Source organism: Miscanthus floridulus, chromosome 3 (genome assembly GCF_019320115.1).
Source record: "Miscanthus floridulus cultivar M001 chromosome 3, ASM1932011v1, whole genome shotgun sequence".
In the NCBI taxonomy this organism is placed as follows: domain Eukaryota; kingdom Viridiplantae; phylum Streptophyta; class Magnoliopsida; order Poales; family Poaceae; genus Miscanthus; species Miscanthus floridulus.
The window spans coordinates 145,253,652-145,268,783 of NC_089582.1; the positions used below are offsets into that span (position 1 = coordinate 145,253,652).

The 15,132-nt window shown below is 47.9% G+C and overlaps 1 pseudogene; it reads right to left on the minus strand.

Moving 5' to 3' along the window:
• Positions 1-12,326: 12,326 nt before the first annotated feature.
• LOC136542734 (adagio-like protein 3) lies at positions 12,327-14,488 on the minus strand (annotated as a pseudogene).
• Positions 14,489-15,132: the final 644 nt, after the last annotated feature.

Consider the following 15,132-nt stretch of genomic DNA (forward strand, 5'->3'; position numbering starts at 1 on the left):
GGGTTATCTAGTTAGTTTTAGATGAGGAATATTGTAACATCCCGTCTAAATGGGCCGAATTCTGGTTGAGGTGAGACACCGTAACTGTGCGCGTGGACCGTGGTCCGAGCTGTAGCTGAGGGCACTGCAGCGCTGAGGTGGGCCGGGCCAAAAGCGGGGGCACTGTACCAACGCAGCACTGTTGCTTAATCACTGTTCACGCAACCTGCTGTAGCATCACGAAACCGCTCTGTGACGGGACTTTAATCCTAAACTGTGAATCATAGTACGGCCAGACTGACTTAAATATTCAGAATAAGGATATATAGTAACATTCAGTTAGTTATTTTACGTGAAACGAGGATAGAAACGTAAACGAATTGGTAGGTGGAGCCCATCCTGAATAACCTTGCAACTCACTGTACAGAGGAAGACACGATAAGCGGGTTAACCGATGATGATTTACTCGATCTTGAAATTAAAAGGTCAACTTGAGAGCAGCGGTGAGGGCTGGTGTCTGATCCACACGATGGAGACAGATTCTTAGTCAGCTCAGCATAGATATCAAGGATCCAGCTACTAAAATTTAGGAGGTGTGTCGAGAGGATATTGCATGGTGTGTTCGGATACTAATAAAAAAACAAATTACATAATCCGTCTGTACTCACGAGACGAATTTTTAAGTCTAATTAATCAGTCAATTAGGCTCAAAAGATCCGTCTCGCAAATTAATCGCAAATTATGTAATTAGTTTTGTAATTAGTCTATATTTAATATTCCATACATATGTCAAACATTCGATAGAACAGCGACTAAATTTTAGGAGGAGCAACCAAACACCCTCCTACTTTACGAACCGTGCGCTGACCTCACACCGAATGACCACACTGGTAAAGCAATGCCATTTCTAACTGAAGCAGTCCGGAGAGCATGGTTTTACGTTCTTCTTATCCAACAATTACTCGAGTGAAATTGGTCGTCTTGTTAGGCTTCGTTAAAATTCAGGACGTAAAGTTTTGAGGTGTCACGTGGGGTGTCACATGAGGGTGTCGTATGGAGTGTTCGGATACTAATAAAAAAATAAATTATAGAATCCGTCTCCACGAGACAAATTTATTAAGCCTAATCAATCTGTCATTAGCGCATGCGTTACTGTAGCACCGAGTTATCAATCATCATGGACTAATTAGGCTTAAAAGATTCGTCTCGCAAATTAGTCGTAAACTGTGTAATTAGTTATTTTTTAGTCTATATTTAATACTCCGTGAATGTGTTCAAATATTCAATGAGATAGGAAATAAACTTTAGAGAAAGAAACTAAACAAGACCTTGGTTTCCATTGAAATGAGAATGGCAAAAGACTGTAGCTAACTATTGGTGTTGAAAGATTTGCTGTTGATGTTAGCAACAAGGAAAATGGTAAAACATGCAGAATGCGTGATTTTTTTTCCCTCTCTCTGTCTCTCGAGATCTGTTGCCTCTTGAATTAATATAAGAAGGGAAGTAACACAAATGCAAGAGACAGTTCGCACGGGGAGCATGATCTGCATTACAGGAGGCTTTCAGATTATTGCGAACTACTCGCCACCCTGAATTGTTTCTTCTGTAACTGCCTAGCCTCCTAACATACATGGTTGCATGAAAGAAAAGCCTCTGCCTTTACGTTGCAACCTTTGCTGCATGCATTCATTTTGTGAGTCTGAATCTGAACCGAAACAAACAGGCTTTCATTTGGCTCCAAGTGAAACGTGCTGTTCTGATCTGCAGCAAATGGGCCATCGCTAGTTGGTCAGAGGCTTTAGGCCTTCCCAACGCCATGCTTTGGCTTGTAGCCCTAAATACAGTAGTAGGATAGGATAAAAAAAATAGATGCTCTGTATGTGTTACAGTGACTTGCAGAAATTATATATGTTTAGGGAGATGGAAGGTGGTCCATGCTAAAAAAGAAGAGGAAGAGAAAATAAAGGTGATGCATGATGAAAGAAAAAAATTTCTTTGCAAACCACAAGTAGTGATAGTTTGCATTATCTGTAGTTTTAATATTTTTTAGTCTACGTGGATCACTTTATATGTACAAGAACTACTAAAAGTGTTAGCCTCCATCGGTGATGCCCTTAGCAGCTCTCACAGGCTGCATAGTACTTTCTTTGTCAAAAAAAAATGACGTTACGTGATACATGTGGGTCAAACTTTTTTAACTTTGACTAGATTTATAGAAAAAAAGCATGCAACATTTATATCTCTAAATAAGTTTATTACGAAAGTATATTCAACGAGATACTAATTTTGTATTATAATTATTAATATTTTTTATATATAATTGGTCAAAGTTAAAAAAGTTGATTTTTTGAAAAGCGAGAACGACCTATCTAATAATACTAATTATGACTGTTTGCTTGAACTTATCAGTCGTACCGTTTTAACAAAATAACAGTGTTTTCTCTCACAACAAATCAATATCAGTAATTTTTTTCGGCCAGCCGAACATGGCCTGTCTGTGCTGTGGGCTGGATGTTGCTTGAGCAGTTGAGCACGTGCAGGTGCAGAGCCACCAGCGACTCAGTGAGCGTGGTCCAGGCGTCCAGCAGCCAGAGGATAGGAGGAGGACCAGTGGCTAGTGGGCAGTGGCGGTTGGGCTGATGCTGATCGGGTGGTGCGCTGCGCTGGGGCTCGTGCCTTCTGCCTTTGTGATGATGATGAAGTGAAGAACCCAAGGCCCCAGAGATCTTGTGGCGCCATTTTTCCAAGGGAACCCTTTTCCCAATGTCCACAGGGTGGAAGTTGGAAGGCGAATGAATAGCGATCCTAAACCGTTGCCGAGTTGGGTTTGGGTCCAGTCCATCCCGCTCGTTTTCCTGCAGCTTATACCAAACACGTGCACTCGTTTTCTTAGGAGAAGGTCTATCAGACTTGAAATAACACACACACACTAGTATACTTAGTAAATATTTGGAGTACAATTGGTTGGATCCTGTCGACGAAATATGGTCGGCAGTCCACCGAGGGGGGTGCCCGTGGTGGTAGATTATCGGTAGGATGCGTGTGGTCTGGAACCAGATGGTGACACAAGGCGCAGAGACAGCGATTTAGACAGGTTCGGGCCGTCTGATCGACGTAATACCCTACGTCCTGTGTCTTTGGTGTATTGTATTGAGATGTATACCGATTAACCTGTCCCTGAGGGGGACCCCTGCCTCTCCTTATATACTCTGGAGGAGGAGGGTTACAAGTAAAGTATTCTATTTGGTACTATTACAATATCTAGTACAGCTTGTAGCCTTGCGATGTACAACTTGATCTTGCGGGCCGGGCTACCTCCGGTGGTGCGGCCCATGTATACCCATGAGGGTATAGGGGGTCTATCCCCCACAGCTAGTCCCCGAGCGCCTTGTATCCTTCGAGTAGCGTCGTCTTGAGCTTGCCAGAAGGATGTAAGGGGCTCAAGATAAAATTTGAAAAATATTTCCCCCGAAGTGTGCCCACTTGTATTTCTGAAAAGAAATGTAAGTGCGTCTTGAAGCGTAGCGTCTTTGATCATCAGATCGAGCACATTCACCGCAAGGTGAAGTGTGCCCACTTAGTCCCCGAGCCTGGTAGTAGGTGACGTAGGCACGTGGTGCCAGGGTCTAAAAAGAATTCCCAGTTAAGTTGAGAATCTAATCATCGTACAGGCGATACGAGATGCACCGGCAGGTGCATCGTACCGATGTAGTCCCCGAGCTTGCTGGAAGGCGAGGTATGAGCCTTGTAGCAAGGTCTAAGTGCGAAAAAAATATCCCAGCTGTATGCGAGTTGCCAGTCGCATGTAGCCGAGACGCAAAGTCCCCGTGCGTAGGTCGAGAAACGAGCGACGAAGTCCCCAAGCTGTGGTCGGAGAGTGATCGAGGCAGTCCCCGAGCACAGGTCGAGGAGCGAGCGACGAAGTCCCCAAGCTGTGGTCGGAGAGTTGTTGAGGCAGTCCCCGAGCACAGGTCGAGGAGCGAGCGACGAAGTCCCCGATGGCGATGAAATCTGGTCGGTGGCGATGAAGTTGTCCGGTCCTCGAGCTTTCCGACTTGTCGCACGACGATGGTCACGGTTGTCACAGCGCCGTTCTTCGCGGCAATCATCATTGCGACGTGGTCTGGTGATCGATGTGGTCGGAGCTCGACAGAGCCGCTCGGGACGTGGTCGGAGACTCGGACAGCTCGCGATCGGCGATGGTGTAGATTTGTATGTGGTCTTCATATTTGGAGTCGGTGATGCTTTTCATCTTCTGCATGGAGTCGACGCGTAGTCTTGATCGGATCTTTTGAATCTGGTGGTAGTTCGTAGGGGCAGCTCTGTGCATGTATACGCACGTGCACAAGCACATGCAAGTCTCAGCTCAACAATTGATTAGCTTGTATGGAGCTTGCATTGCATGGCACTGTAGATGTGGCCTTTGCTTGCTGATGATCATCTCGCATGGACGTGCACATGTGGACTTGACGCAAGGGCATGTACATTGCCTCCAATAGCGACATGTCGCGACTTGATGGCAGCGCCGCTTGCGTGCAGTCTTGTTGAGATCCATTGGACGAAGATTCTGAGATTGGCCCTGTATGCGAGTCGTCAGTTGCATGTAGTTGAGACGCGAAATCCCCAAGCTGTGGTCGGAGAGTGGTCGAGGCAGTCCCCGAGCACAGGTCGAGGAGCGAGCGACGAAGTCCCCAAGCTGTGGTCGGAGAGTGATCGAGGCAGTCCCCGAGCACGAAGTGGTCTGGCCAGAATCCTCGAGCACCGTAGTGGTCTTGGTGAGCCCCGAAGCATGAGCTCGTTGACCGAACTATGTTCCTGAAAAATAAACACGTAGAGCGGTAGTACATGATGATGTACAAAATATATTGATCTCTCTGTAGGAGGTGAAGTAAACACTTGGTGTTCGGTTGGCGATGAATTATACTTGGTGTAATATTCGAAAAATAACATTAGCTGTTTTTAGCCCTTTTGTTATGTAGCGGCGTAGCGCGATGTATTAACCTGTCCTGGAGAATGCGCCAGCCCTGGGCTGACCAACATCTCGTAGCGCGAGGTACGGAACGCTGCCGCGCGTAGAGTGCCAGTGTTACCAAGGAGCGACTGCCGACTACCCGTAGCGCAGAGGGCGGACTCTCATGCACGCGTGGGGTGGAGCCGGAGACAGTGCCGTCTCTGGGATTCTCAAGCAGGAAGGAAAACGTATCGGCGAACCGTTGTAAAAACTTATACATGTTTTGGACTGTATGTATGGAGAAAATTCGACGCGGAGCGCACCCTAAGGGTGGTCGGCGGAGATGTACGATGATCGAAGAAATTTTCAATTAAAAATAATACTTAGCTTTATTGACGACCGGTGGGAGTAGTCGGCGTGTTGCGATGTTCGAGAGATGGCTTGACGTGTCGTTGGCGATGAAGTTGTCCGGTCCTCGAGCTTTTCGACCTGTCGTCATGACTGTGGTCGCGATTGTCGTAGCGCCGTTCTTCGCGGCGATCATCATTGCGACGTAGTCTTGCTGTCGAGGTGGTCGGAGCTCGGCGGAGCTGCTCGGGACGTGGTCGACGTGGTCGCGGTCGACGTGGTCGGAGCTCGGCGGAGCTGCTCGGGACGAGATCGACGTGGTCGTGGTCGACGTGGTCGGAGCACGGCGGAGCCGCTCAGGACGTGGTCGGAGCTCGGCGGCTCGCTCTGTGGCTCGGCGTGGCTTGCTGTTGGAGTCGTCGTGTTTGGCTCCATGATGATGGATACGTGCAAGTAGACCTCACGTGTAACTGCTTTGCTTCCTTTCGTGCAGATGTATATACGTATATACATGCTACGTATCTTGTTAGCTTTGCATGGCTTGGGTAGATCACGCGTCCTTGCTGATGTGTTGCGATCGACGTGCACTCGGTCGAGATTCTCCTCTTTGGCAGGCGTCGATAATTGTGGTGGCGATCAGTCATCATGCAAGTCCGAGCAGATCAGAGTAGGATTCTTCTGCACGTGCGGCTCTGCGTGTCGTCGAAACCTGGTAGTCGGTACCTCGAGACGGGTGGAGTAGGGCCGATCCAGACAAGGCTGGAGTCACGCCCTCGAATACGGGACGCCGCCGCACGCCTGAGGTGCTGCTGCGAGTTGCACTTAGGCACATCGGGATTTGATCGTCGTGGTCTGGCGAAGGACGTCATCACGAGACCGCGAGTTGCCGTTGGCGCCGTTGGTTGATTGATGCATCTGCTTTCGCTCGGGTATGCGATTTGGCAGATCAACATATATTGGCCAAAGCTTGGTGTTCCGGCGGTGGGAGCCGCGACGAGCTGTCAATGAGGGAGTGCCGTCGATGTGGATCGACGAGTCGCCACCGTGGCCCGACGATTGCCGCTATTTGGTGCTTCTCGATCCGGGTTGACGTCGAGTCTTTAAGGGCGTAGACAAGGAAATTAGTATACATGTATACGCACTCCATTGTTGCATGGCCCATAACCGTGCATGCATGTGGACATGCAAGTCTCAGATATGCTGAATATTTTTAGCTGGCATGGCCGATTGACCCCGTCGAGGCTTTGATGGCGGCCACGCGGCACGTAGATGGATTTCTTCCGGCTTCGCTGGGAGACTCTTGATCGAATCTGGCACAGGCTGCTGCGGTTGTCGCCAGGTGCAGCTGTGGTTGACGACGAGGCCGTCGCCGGTTGATCCTGAGGTACGCCATCTGGTTCGCCATAGATCAGCGCGCACGATCCCCTAAAGGGGATCCCCTACCTGGCGCGCCACTGTCGACGAAATATGGTCGGCAGTCCACCGAGGGGGGTGCCCGTGGTGGTAGATTATCGGTAGGATGCGTGTGGTCTGGAACCAGATGGTGACACAAGGCGCAGAGACAGCGATTTAGACAGGTTCGGGCCGTCTGATCGACGTAATACCCTACGTCCTGTGTCTTTGGTGTATTGTATTGAGATGTATACCGATTAACCTGTCCCTGAGGGGGACCCCTGCCTCTCCTTATATACTCTGGAGGAGGAGGGTTACAAGTAAAGTATTCTATTTGGTACTATTACAATATCTAGTACAGCTTGTAGCCTTGCGATGTACAACTTGATCTTGCGGGCCGGGCTACCTCCGGTGGTGCGGCCCATGTATACCCATGAGGGTATAGGGGGTCTATCCCCCACAGATCCCAAGATTCTTAGTACTGAAAACTGGACGAAAAACTCGAAGCTCGTAGCTCAGTTCGGCTCATGGCTGGCTCGGCTCGGCTCGGCTCGGCTCGTTATGATAACGAGCCGAGCTAAGCTTTTAGCTCGTTAGCTATAACGAGCCAACTCGCGAGCCGCTCGCGAGCTAAACGAGCCAAGCTTTCAGAAAAAAAGTATCAAAACTTATATTAGTTTTTGTATTACTTCATGTCTTGCACTTTACAATTGACTGGTAACTGGTGAATTTTTTTTAATTTTAACCCTTTTTTGAATATAATTTTAAATCTAACACTGACGAATTTTTTTAAACTAACACTTTTGGCTGCGCCTATTGCCCTGGCGCGGCCAAATGCCTATGCCGCGTCATGCATGGTGGCGCGGCACATGGCTGACGTGGCGTGGCCCGGCCTGGGGGACCGATGACGTGGCCGGTCCTACCGCGCCACCCATCATGGCGCGGCACTGCCGCGCCCTGATCCATGGCGCGGCAGGGCCAAATAAATATAGCGTGCGAGCCCCCCGCCCGCACGCACCCCTGCCCGTCCGCGCACGCCGCCAGCAAGCCGCCGCGCCCCGCCGCCGCCCAGCGCACGCCTCCAGCGCCCGCACGCGGCCGGACCAAAGATACCACACGAGCACCCACACCTGCCGCTACACCCGCCACCGGCCCGGGCTACCTGGATGGTAGAATCGAAACGCGTCGCGCCAGTATATTGTTGAGTTTTTTCACAACCGAATAGAGAATTTGATAAGCCAATGATTAGTTTTTCGTCTTTCATAATACTGTTATGCACCATTTTAACTAATCAATTACGAAAAATTGCTGCCGGTGTCCAGATACGCTGGGACTGCCGGTTTCCGAACGCAGGGTACTTAATCTCGCCGGTAGTGCTGCCGCGACTCAACGAAACGAATAAGAAGCAAGTTGACAAGCTGCCATATAACATATTCATTGTTTTGACATAAGTTTGACATAAAATAACCAAATAAACCTACAAGTTTCGGATGTCACTATTCGATTGACCAAAACAAACTAAGACCCAGGAGTGTAAGGATCCCTCGGACGCCTCTGTCTCTTCGGATTTGTTGGCAACACATTGAGAGTGTAGCCAACGTCGGTATGGTCGCGTCGACAGTGCGTATGGCTCATACCCTGCAGGTATATAATACGCACGATTACTTATAATTCTTTATGATCGTTAGTTCATGGAGCCTACGTACTGAAACAAACTATCTTTGTTAGTACCTATGAGGCTCCTTGGGTGCTAAATGGGACACCACCTAGCTGAGACATGCCGATCTTGTCCTGTGGCCATTTGTCCCACTGGCCGTGCTGTCCGTGGAAGCCCGGGGGTTCGTCGTCGTCGTCATTGTCGTCCTCCTCATCCTCGGCTGCAGGGTCCTTCCCAGCGCTAAGATGTGGTGGTGTACGCACCGCGGAAGTAGCACCATGCGTCATCGCCTGAGAAGAGCCGGCTGGTGTCATCAAAGAGGCTGAAGACGTGCCACCCGACCGCGCGGGAGTAGCGGTTCCTCATAAGGGGTGTCCATGTAGCTCAACTTCTGAGCTAGCTTCCTGTAGCTCTTCTTTACCTTCGGCATAAATAGACGTTAAAGTTAGTTCATTAGCCAAACGCATATACAATAAAAAAATATTTTCGAAACGGACAAGTTTATGTTTACCTCCACAAAAGTCGCGAGAACACCTAGCCCCTGCCCTCTAGACTCGTGAAGCCGGAACGCTGCTTCGTTGGACAGCCTTGACAATTATGTCGCCTGGGTATAGAAACGCGGTAGGACAGTTTTAGTACACATACTTAATACCAAAAGGATAACAAATTGTACCATTCAAGTATCTTACCACGTATCTTTGAAGCGGGGCTCTCTGTAGCTGTGTGTCCTCCCTAGTGGTGACATCGTACACATCTTCGATGACATCTTCCTCCAAGTCCTCGTCAATCGCCACGTCAGTGTACGAGGGCTTGATATGTGTCCTCGTAGGTCTATGAAGCCACCGCAGGTACTCGTCGAATGTGTACTGGTCGTGTGGAGAACCCTCAAGGACCGCATGTGGTACCCTGGTCTGCCACAAATGGATATACGAGCTATGTGTCACGCGCCAATCCTTGATCTTATACCTCTTCCTATTGTCAAACTTGCAACAAAACGATGTTAGTTGTACCAAACACACCTCTGAATTATAGCATTGTTATTAATCGATAATGCACCCGTGCAATTCTTGATTGGTGGAGTACAGCGGTGGTGGGCACCATGTCATTCTTTCGAACTGTCTGTAGACCCGGATGGGCAAGTGAATCTCGACCACATGGAAGAAAATAAGAGGGACGTCGCAGCGATACTCGTGTGACTCGTCCCTAGTGATAGGACTCAGATAGTCCTAGAGCTCCGGAGAATCCCAAGGACACCAAAACACCTAAAATTTCATAATTGTGTTAGGTTGTGATATAGTGTACATCGAAGAAGACACTGCTACGATAGTATAGAGAGCGTAACCTGGTGTTATGTCAGGACGTTGAGATCGTCCGTATACTCCCTGTACTTGTGTCACACATTCCCTCTAACTAACTGTGCTTCAGTCCAGATATACAGAGCTGTAGGGAGTGTATCATGCCCGTTCCATTGCTGCATTGAATACGATAACGAATTAGCAACAAATAATCTCATCATATCTAACTGCCTAAAAAAATATAATGAACCGAAGTACTTACCGGTAAACCATTATTAAGGAGCCTCCCAACGGGCAATCGTTCCCAACACCAAACCTGTAGTAGGTAGGAGCAACCCCAAGGTTCACATATCCTGAGGTGCGACGGCAGGCAACGCATAGCTGTCGATATGTCCATGCCAGGACTACGCTGCCCCAACTGTACCCTGCTATGTTTTCCTACGACTGGCGAAGTATGTCAAGGAAGATCCAGCTGATGGTATTGCCCGAGGCGTCTGGGAAGAGGAAAGCACCAAGAAAGTGTCAGAGCCACACTCGAGCGAACCTATCGATCTGTGCCTTCTCAGCTTGTGGATCTAAGTACTCAAAGCGCTCTGTGATCCAGGACGACGAAACACCGAAACTTTTCCTGTAATTGATCAAAGAAAATGAGACCCGACGCCAGCTGTAAAGCAATGCAAGTATTAAATAGGCTTGAATTACTCACTTATTTTTCTTAGAAGCATCGTCGTCCGGTGGAAGAAAACCAGTAAACTGAGCCACCTGCTCCCTCCAGTGATCGTTGTCAACTATCCCTGTCACTGGAAGTCCCCCCCAACCGAAGACCTAAAATAGCATTGAAGTTCTGCAACGTTAAGATCATCTCGCCACACAGTAGATGGAACGTGTGGGTCTCAGGCCTCCACCTGTTATAAGAATAGAACGACTGTTAGTTGCCTCCAATTTATTACAATAAAGTTTATGTACAAAGAATGCACTCACACCTGTCCACAACTGCAGTCAGTAGTGCTGGATCAAGGGGCAGAAGACTGTGGTTGACAACACGGACAAGCTCGAGGAAGCCGGCACGTCGTATGTACGGCGTATAACGCTCATCCCACTGATGCTCCCTGATGTGAGTGCGGGGCCTCAAAGGAGGCAAGGACACCCCTGCGTCGTTGTCACTCAAGATGTGTACTCGGTGCTGGTCGTCGTACTCCACCTCCAGAATGGGGTACAATGAATGCTGCGTGGGAAGGGCCATCCTATTACAAATTGATAAACAAAGCGTTAGAGTATTCAAATTAATAAAATTTAAATTAACATTATATAGCATTGTAAAATTTGAACTACTTGTAATACAATATGAAAGCACATGTATATATCGGCACAAGGCTAGGATAAACAAGCGAGCAAAAGAGGTAAAGCCCGATGGCCATGTGCTATGGACGTGGATAGGGGCTAGAGATCGTAAAATAAACACCAACCAAGAAGCGAGGGAGCGAGTTACGCTCAGCGTTACGGCTACGGTAGGATTAACCCACGATCGAAACGTTCGAATGAATTACGATCCATCGACCGGCTCGCTACAATCCCTAACTAAATAACTAACTACAAACTAAATAATAAATAACTAATCAATCACAAACTAAATATCCTAAAACAATAATAATCACAAACTAAATAATAAATACCTAAAATCTAAAAACTACCTACATAAATTACAAACTAATTATCATAATATAATAATAATCAAAATAACTTTAAATCAATAGAGAGGTACCTTAGGAGCGGACGGCCTTGACGCGCCAACGTTCATGGCGCGGCCGGTGAGGGTACTGCGAGGCGCGGGCAGCCGCGGCTGGTAGGAGCGGCTGGCGAGGGCGCGGGCGGGCGCGGCGTGGGCGGGCACGGCCGCGTGCGGGCGCTGGAGGCGTGCGCTGGGCGGCGGTGGGGCGCGGCGGCTGACTGGCGGCGTGCGTGTGGGCGGGGGGCTCGCGCGCTATATTTATTTGGCCCTGCCGCGCCATGAGGGGTGGCGCGGCAGGACCGGCCACGTCATCGGCCCCCTGGCCGGGCCACGCCACTCAGCCCTGTGCCGCGCCACGGCACAGGCATTTTGCCGCGCCAGGACGATAGGCGCGACCAAAAGTGTTAGTTTTAAAAAAAATTCGTCAGTGTTTGATTTAAAATTATATTAAAAAAAGGATTAAAATTAAAAAAAAATCTAACTGGTCTAGACCCTATAAATTGACTAGTAACTGGTCTAGATGCATTTCTTTTGTATTATTATTATTCTCAAACTTTAGATAAATGCAAATATTATATTTTGTGTATTTTTTATACCTGGCTCGCGAGCTTAACGAACCAATTCGAGCTTTAAACGAGCCGAACCGAGCTGGCTTTCTAGCTCGTTAGGATAACGAGCCGAGCCGAGCTAGCTCGTTATCTTAACGAGCCAGAACAAGCCGAGCCAGAACGAGCTGAGCCGGCTCGTTATCTGGCCTTACTGAAAACTAAAACTCTAATGAGTTTTTTTTCTTTTCTTTTTGAAATGCAGTATAGGTATAGCGCTGAATTTTGGCCAGCCAGCTGTAGTGAATGAAATAGTGCAGCCGAACACATAGGTACTGAGTACTAGGATGGCCACTTTAGTGCGGCCTTGTTCGGTTCTTTTCAAAGTTTAAGAGAGAATTTTTTATTTGGCACTAAAACAAATCACTCTTTCGTATTTGGCATTGAAAATTTTGAACTTTCTTATCTAGTATCAACATGAAAATTCCTTCCGTATACGGCACTTTCGTCCATTTAATGCAGTAACGGTGTCAAGTGTCACCTAAAATGACATATATGCCCTTCTATGTACCAGCAACATGTAGCGCCAGATAGGAAAAAAATAAATGGACATAATGTCAAATAAAGAAATCACAAATATCACAAATATACTTGTGAATGAAACATAGCATTTTGATAATCGAAGAGTGACAATAATAATCAATAAATTTGTCCGCAGCCTCCAAATACTACCAGCCATGACCCATTCAGCCATGATAGAGTGTGCCCCCACCGGCCAGGTGGAGAGGCAGAAACCTTGACGCGGCGCCATTCTGGCCTTGCAGCCTCGAAGTTAAGCACAAGTGTATCATCCATAGCCTGCATGTTGACACCCTCCCCTCCGAAAAGGACAAGACGGTTACCAACAGCGCAGGCACTGAAGTTGCATCGGGAAGGCTCAACGCGCCCTCCAACTGTGAACTTCCTCCATGAGGCTGCCTCAAGAGTTGTTAACTCTCTTGCAAGACGACCCCATCCTACCATCTTGGTGCTCATCTCAAGCCTGACAGTGACATCCCTTCCCCATGCGTTCTGGCAGACCATCTTCCTCAGGTGATCATTCTTGGTTAGTTCATGCATTCTGGTACAGACTGATCCAATGGATGCAATATCTCTTCGTGACAGGCGAGATAGAATGTTGTGTGCAAGAACTTCGTCTGACAATTGAAGTACTCCATACCACAGTGGTCTGAACTCTGGATTTTTGGAGCATGCTCATGGGAAGCCGAGTTCAGATCTTGAATGCTGAGCCTGTTGTTGGACTGTTGCTTATACACCGGATATGATACGCTGCTGAGATCGATGTTTGCCTCAGAGAATAGCTGGATTCCAATAACATGTGTCACATAGCCATCATCCCCATGCATAGGAATTAGCCTTAATCTGTTGTAAAGTGGAGCACCATCCTTCCGGAAATTCAGCAGCTCGCCTTGGAATTCAATCCCCTCATTGAGGCATCGCCGAATCTCTGAAAAAACCATGGGATCAACAAGGGGATGTCGCCTTTGGGCACGTGGATCCCGAAATTGTAGGAATCGGCTGAAAGACACGTTTGAGTGAACACAGTTCGTGAGATGCTTCAATAGGCCCTCTGTCAAGTTTGTCAGTGTTAGCAATTTTAAAGTTGTACAAGCAAGAAAGCAAGCAGAAAATAACTACTACTACTACCTCTATCCCAAATTATAAGACGTTTTGGCTTTTCTTGACACACTCTTTTGCTATGCACTTAGATATACACTGTCTAAATATATATTAAAAGCAATGTATCTTAAAAGCCAAAACTCCTTATAATTTGGAGTGGAGGGAGTACAAGATGTTATAACATAAAATCATTTGGATCGACTAGCCTGACAAAAGATAAATGACATCTCTCTGCTTCCATGTGGATGTTCATCGTCTTATGTCAACATTAACAGGAAACAAGTTCCAAAATTGGCCGTTACCATGCTGCTTTCGCACAACATTTGAATTTCTAAAAATTTCAGTACTGAACTTCTTAAGTAGATCTGATGCTAAATGCCTAGACTCTGTGGTTCCAGCTGCCGCTCGCAAGAGAGGCGCCAAGCAAGCAAGCGGCATTCCCCAGCATCACGAATCGCCAATCCCCAAGCAGAGGAAAAACAGAGCGGAGAAGGCCGGGAGCAGAGCAGAGCACTGACCAGTTGCGGCCGAGCACCTCGTGCGCGCGGTACCCCGTGGCGGCCTCGAAGGAGGCGTTGACGTAGATGACGGGGAAGTCGACCTCTGCGGCGTCCGCCACGACGATCGCCGCCGCCCGGGGCTCCCCGAGCCCCGCCGGCCGGCGAGCCCGCCCCGCCGCCGCGTCCCCTGCCGGAAGCTCGGCCCACCCCGCTGCCGCGGCCCTGCTGGACCCACACGTCGATCTGAAACCATGGGCTGAGGGACCGACGCCTCTAGCTGAAGGAAGGGCGCCGGCGGCCGACGGCTCCTCCGCCCCATCCTCATCTCCTCCGGGCTCCGGCTTCCATCTAGGGTTGACTGACGGGGAAGAAGGCGAGCGTGCGAGTTTTGGCCGTAGCGACTGTCGAGCAGGTGTGTGCGGGGTATTTTGGTATTTATCAACAAAAACTGACAAGGTCAAGCAAGTCAACAAACGAATGAATGGCTAAAATGGATGGGAGTGCCATATACGGAAGAAATTTTTAAGTTGATGCTAAATAAGAAAGTTCAAAATTTTCAGTGTTAAATACGAAAGAGTGATTTGTTTCAGTGCCAAATACAGAATTCTCTCAAAGTTTAGTCTCTGTCCCATTTAAATAGTTGATACATACATAGAATATTAAATATAAATTAAAAAAATAATTAATTATACAGTTTATGACTAATTTACGAGACGAATCTTTTAAATCTAATTAGTCCATGATTTGATAAGGTGGTGCTACAGTAACACATATGTTAATGATAGATTAATTAGGTTTAATAAATTTGTCTAACAAATTCTCAATAAATTCTATAATTTATTTTGTTATCAGTGTCCGAACGCCACCCTCGTGACCCCTTAAACAACTTTACAGCTTTGATTTAAAACGGCCTGAGCTGCGCACGTCCATATAACCTGTTCAAGTGGTTGCAAAAGAAAAAAATAATGTGAAAATGAAACCGAGCCGAAGTGAAGAGACTTGGGAGACAGCACAGCCACAGATGCCCTGTTCGTTTACCTTATCATAAAGTATTAT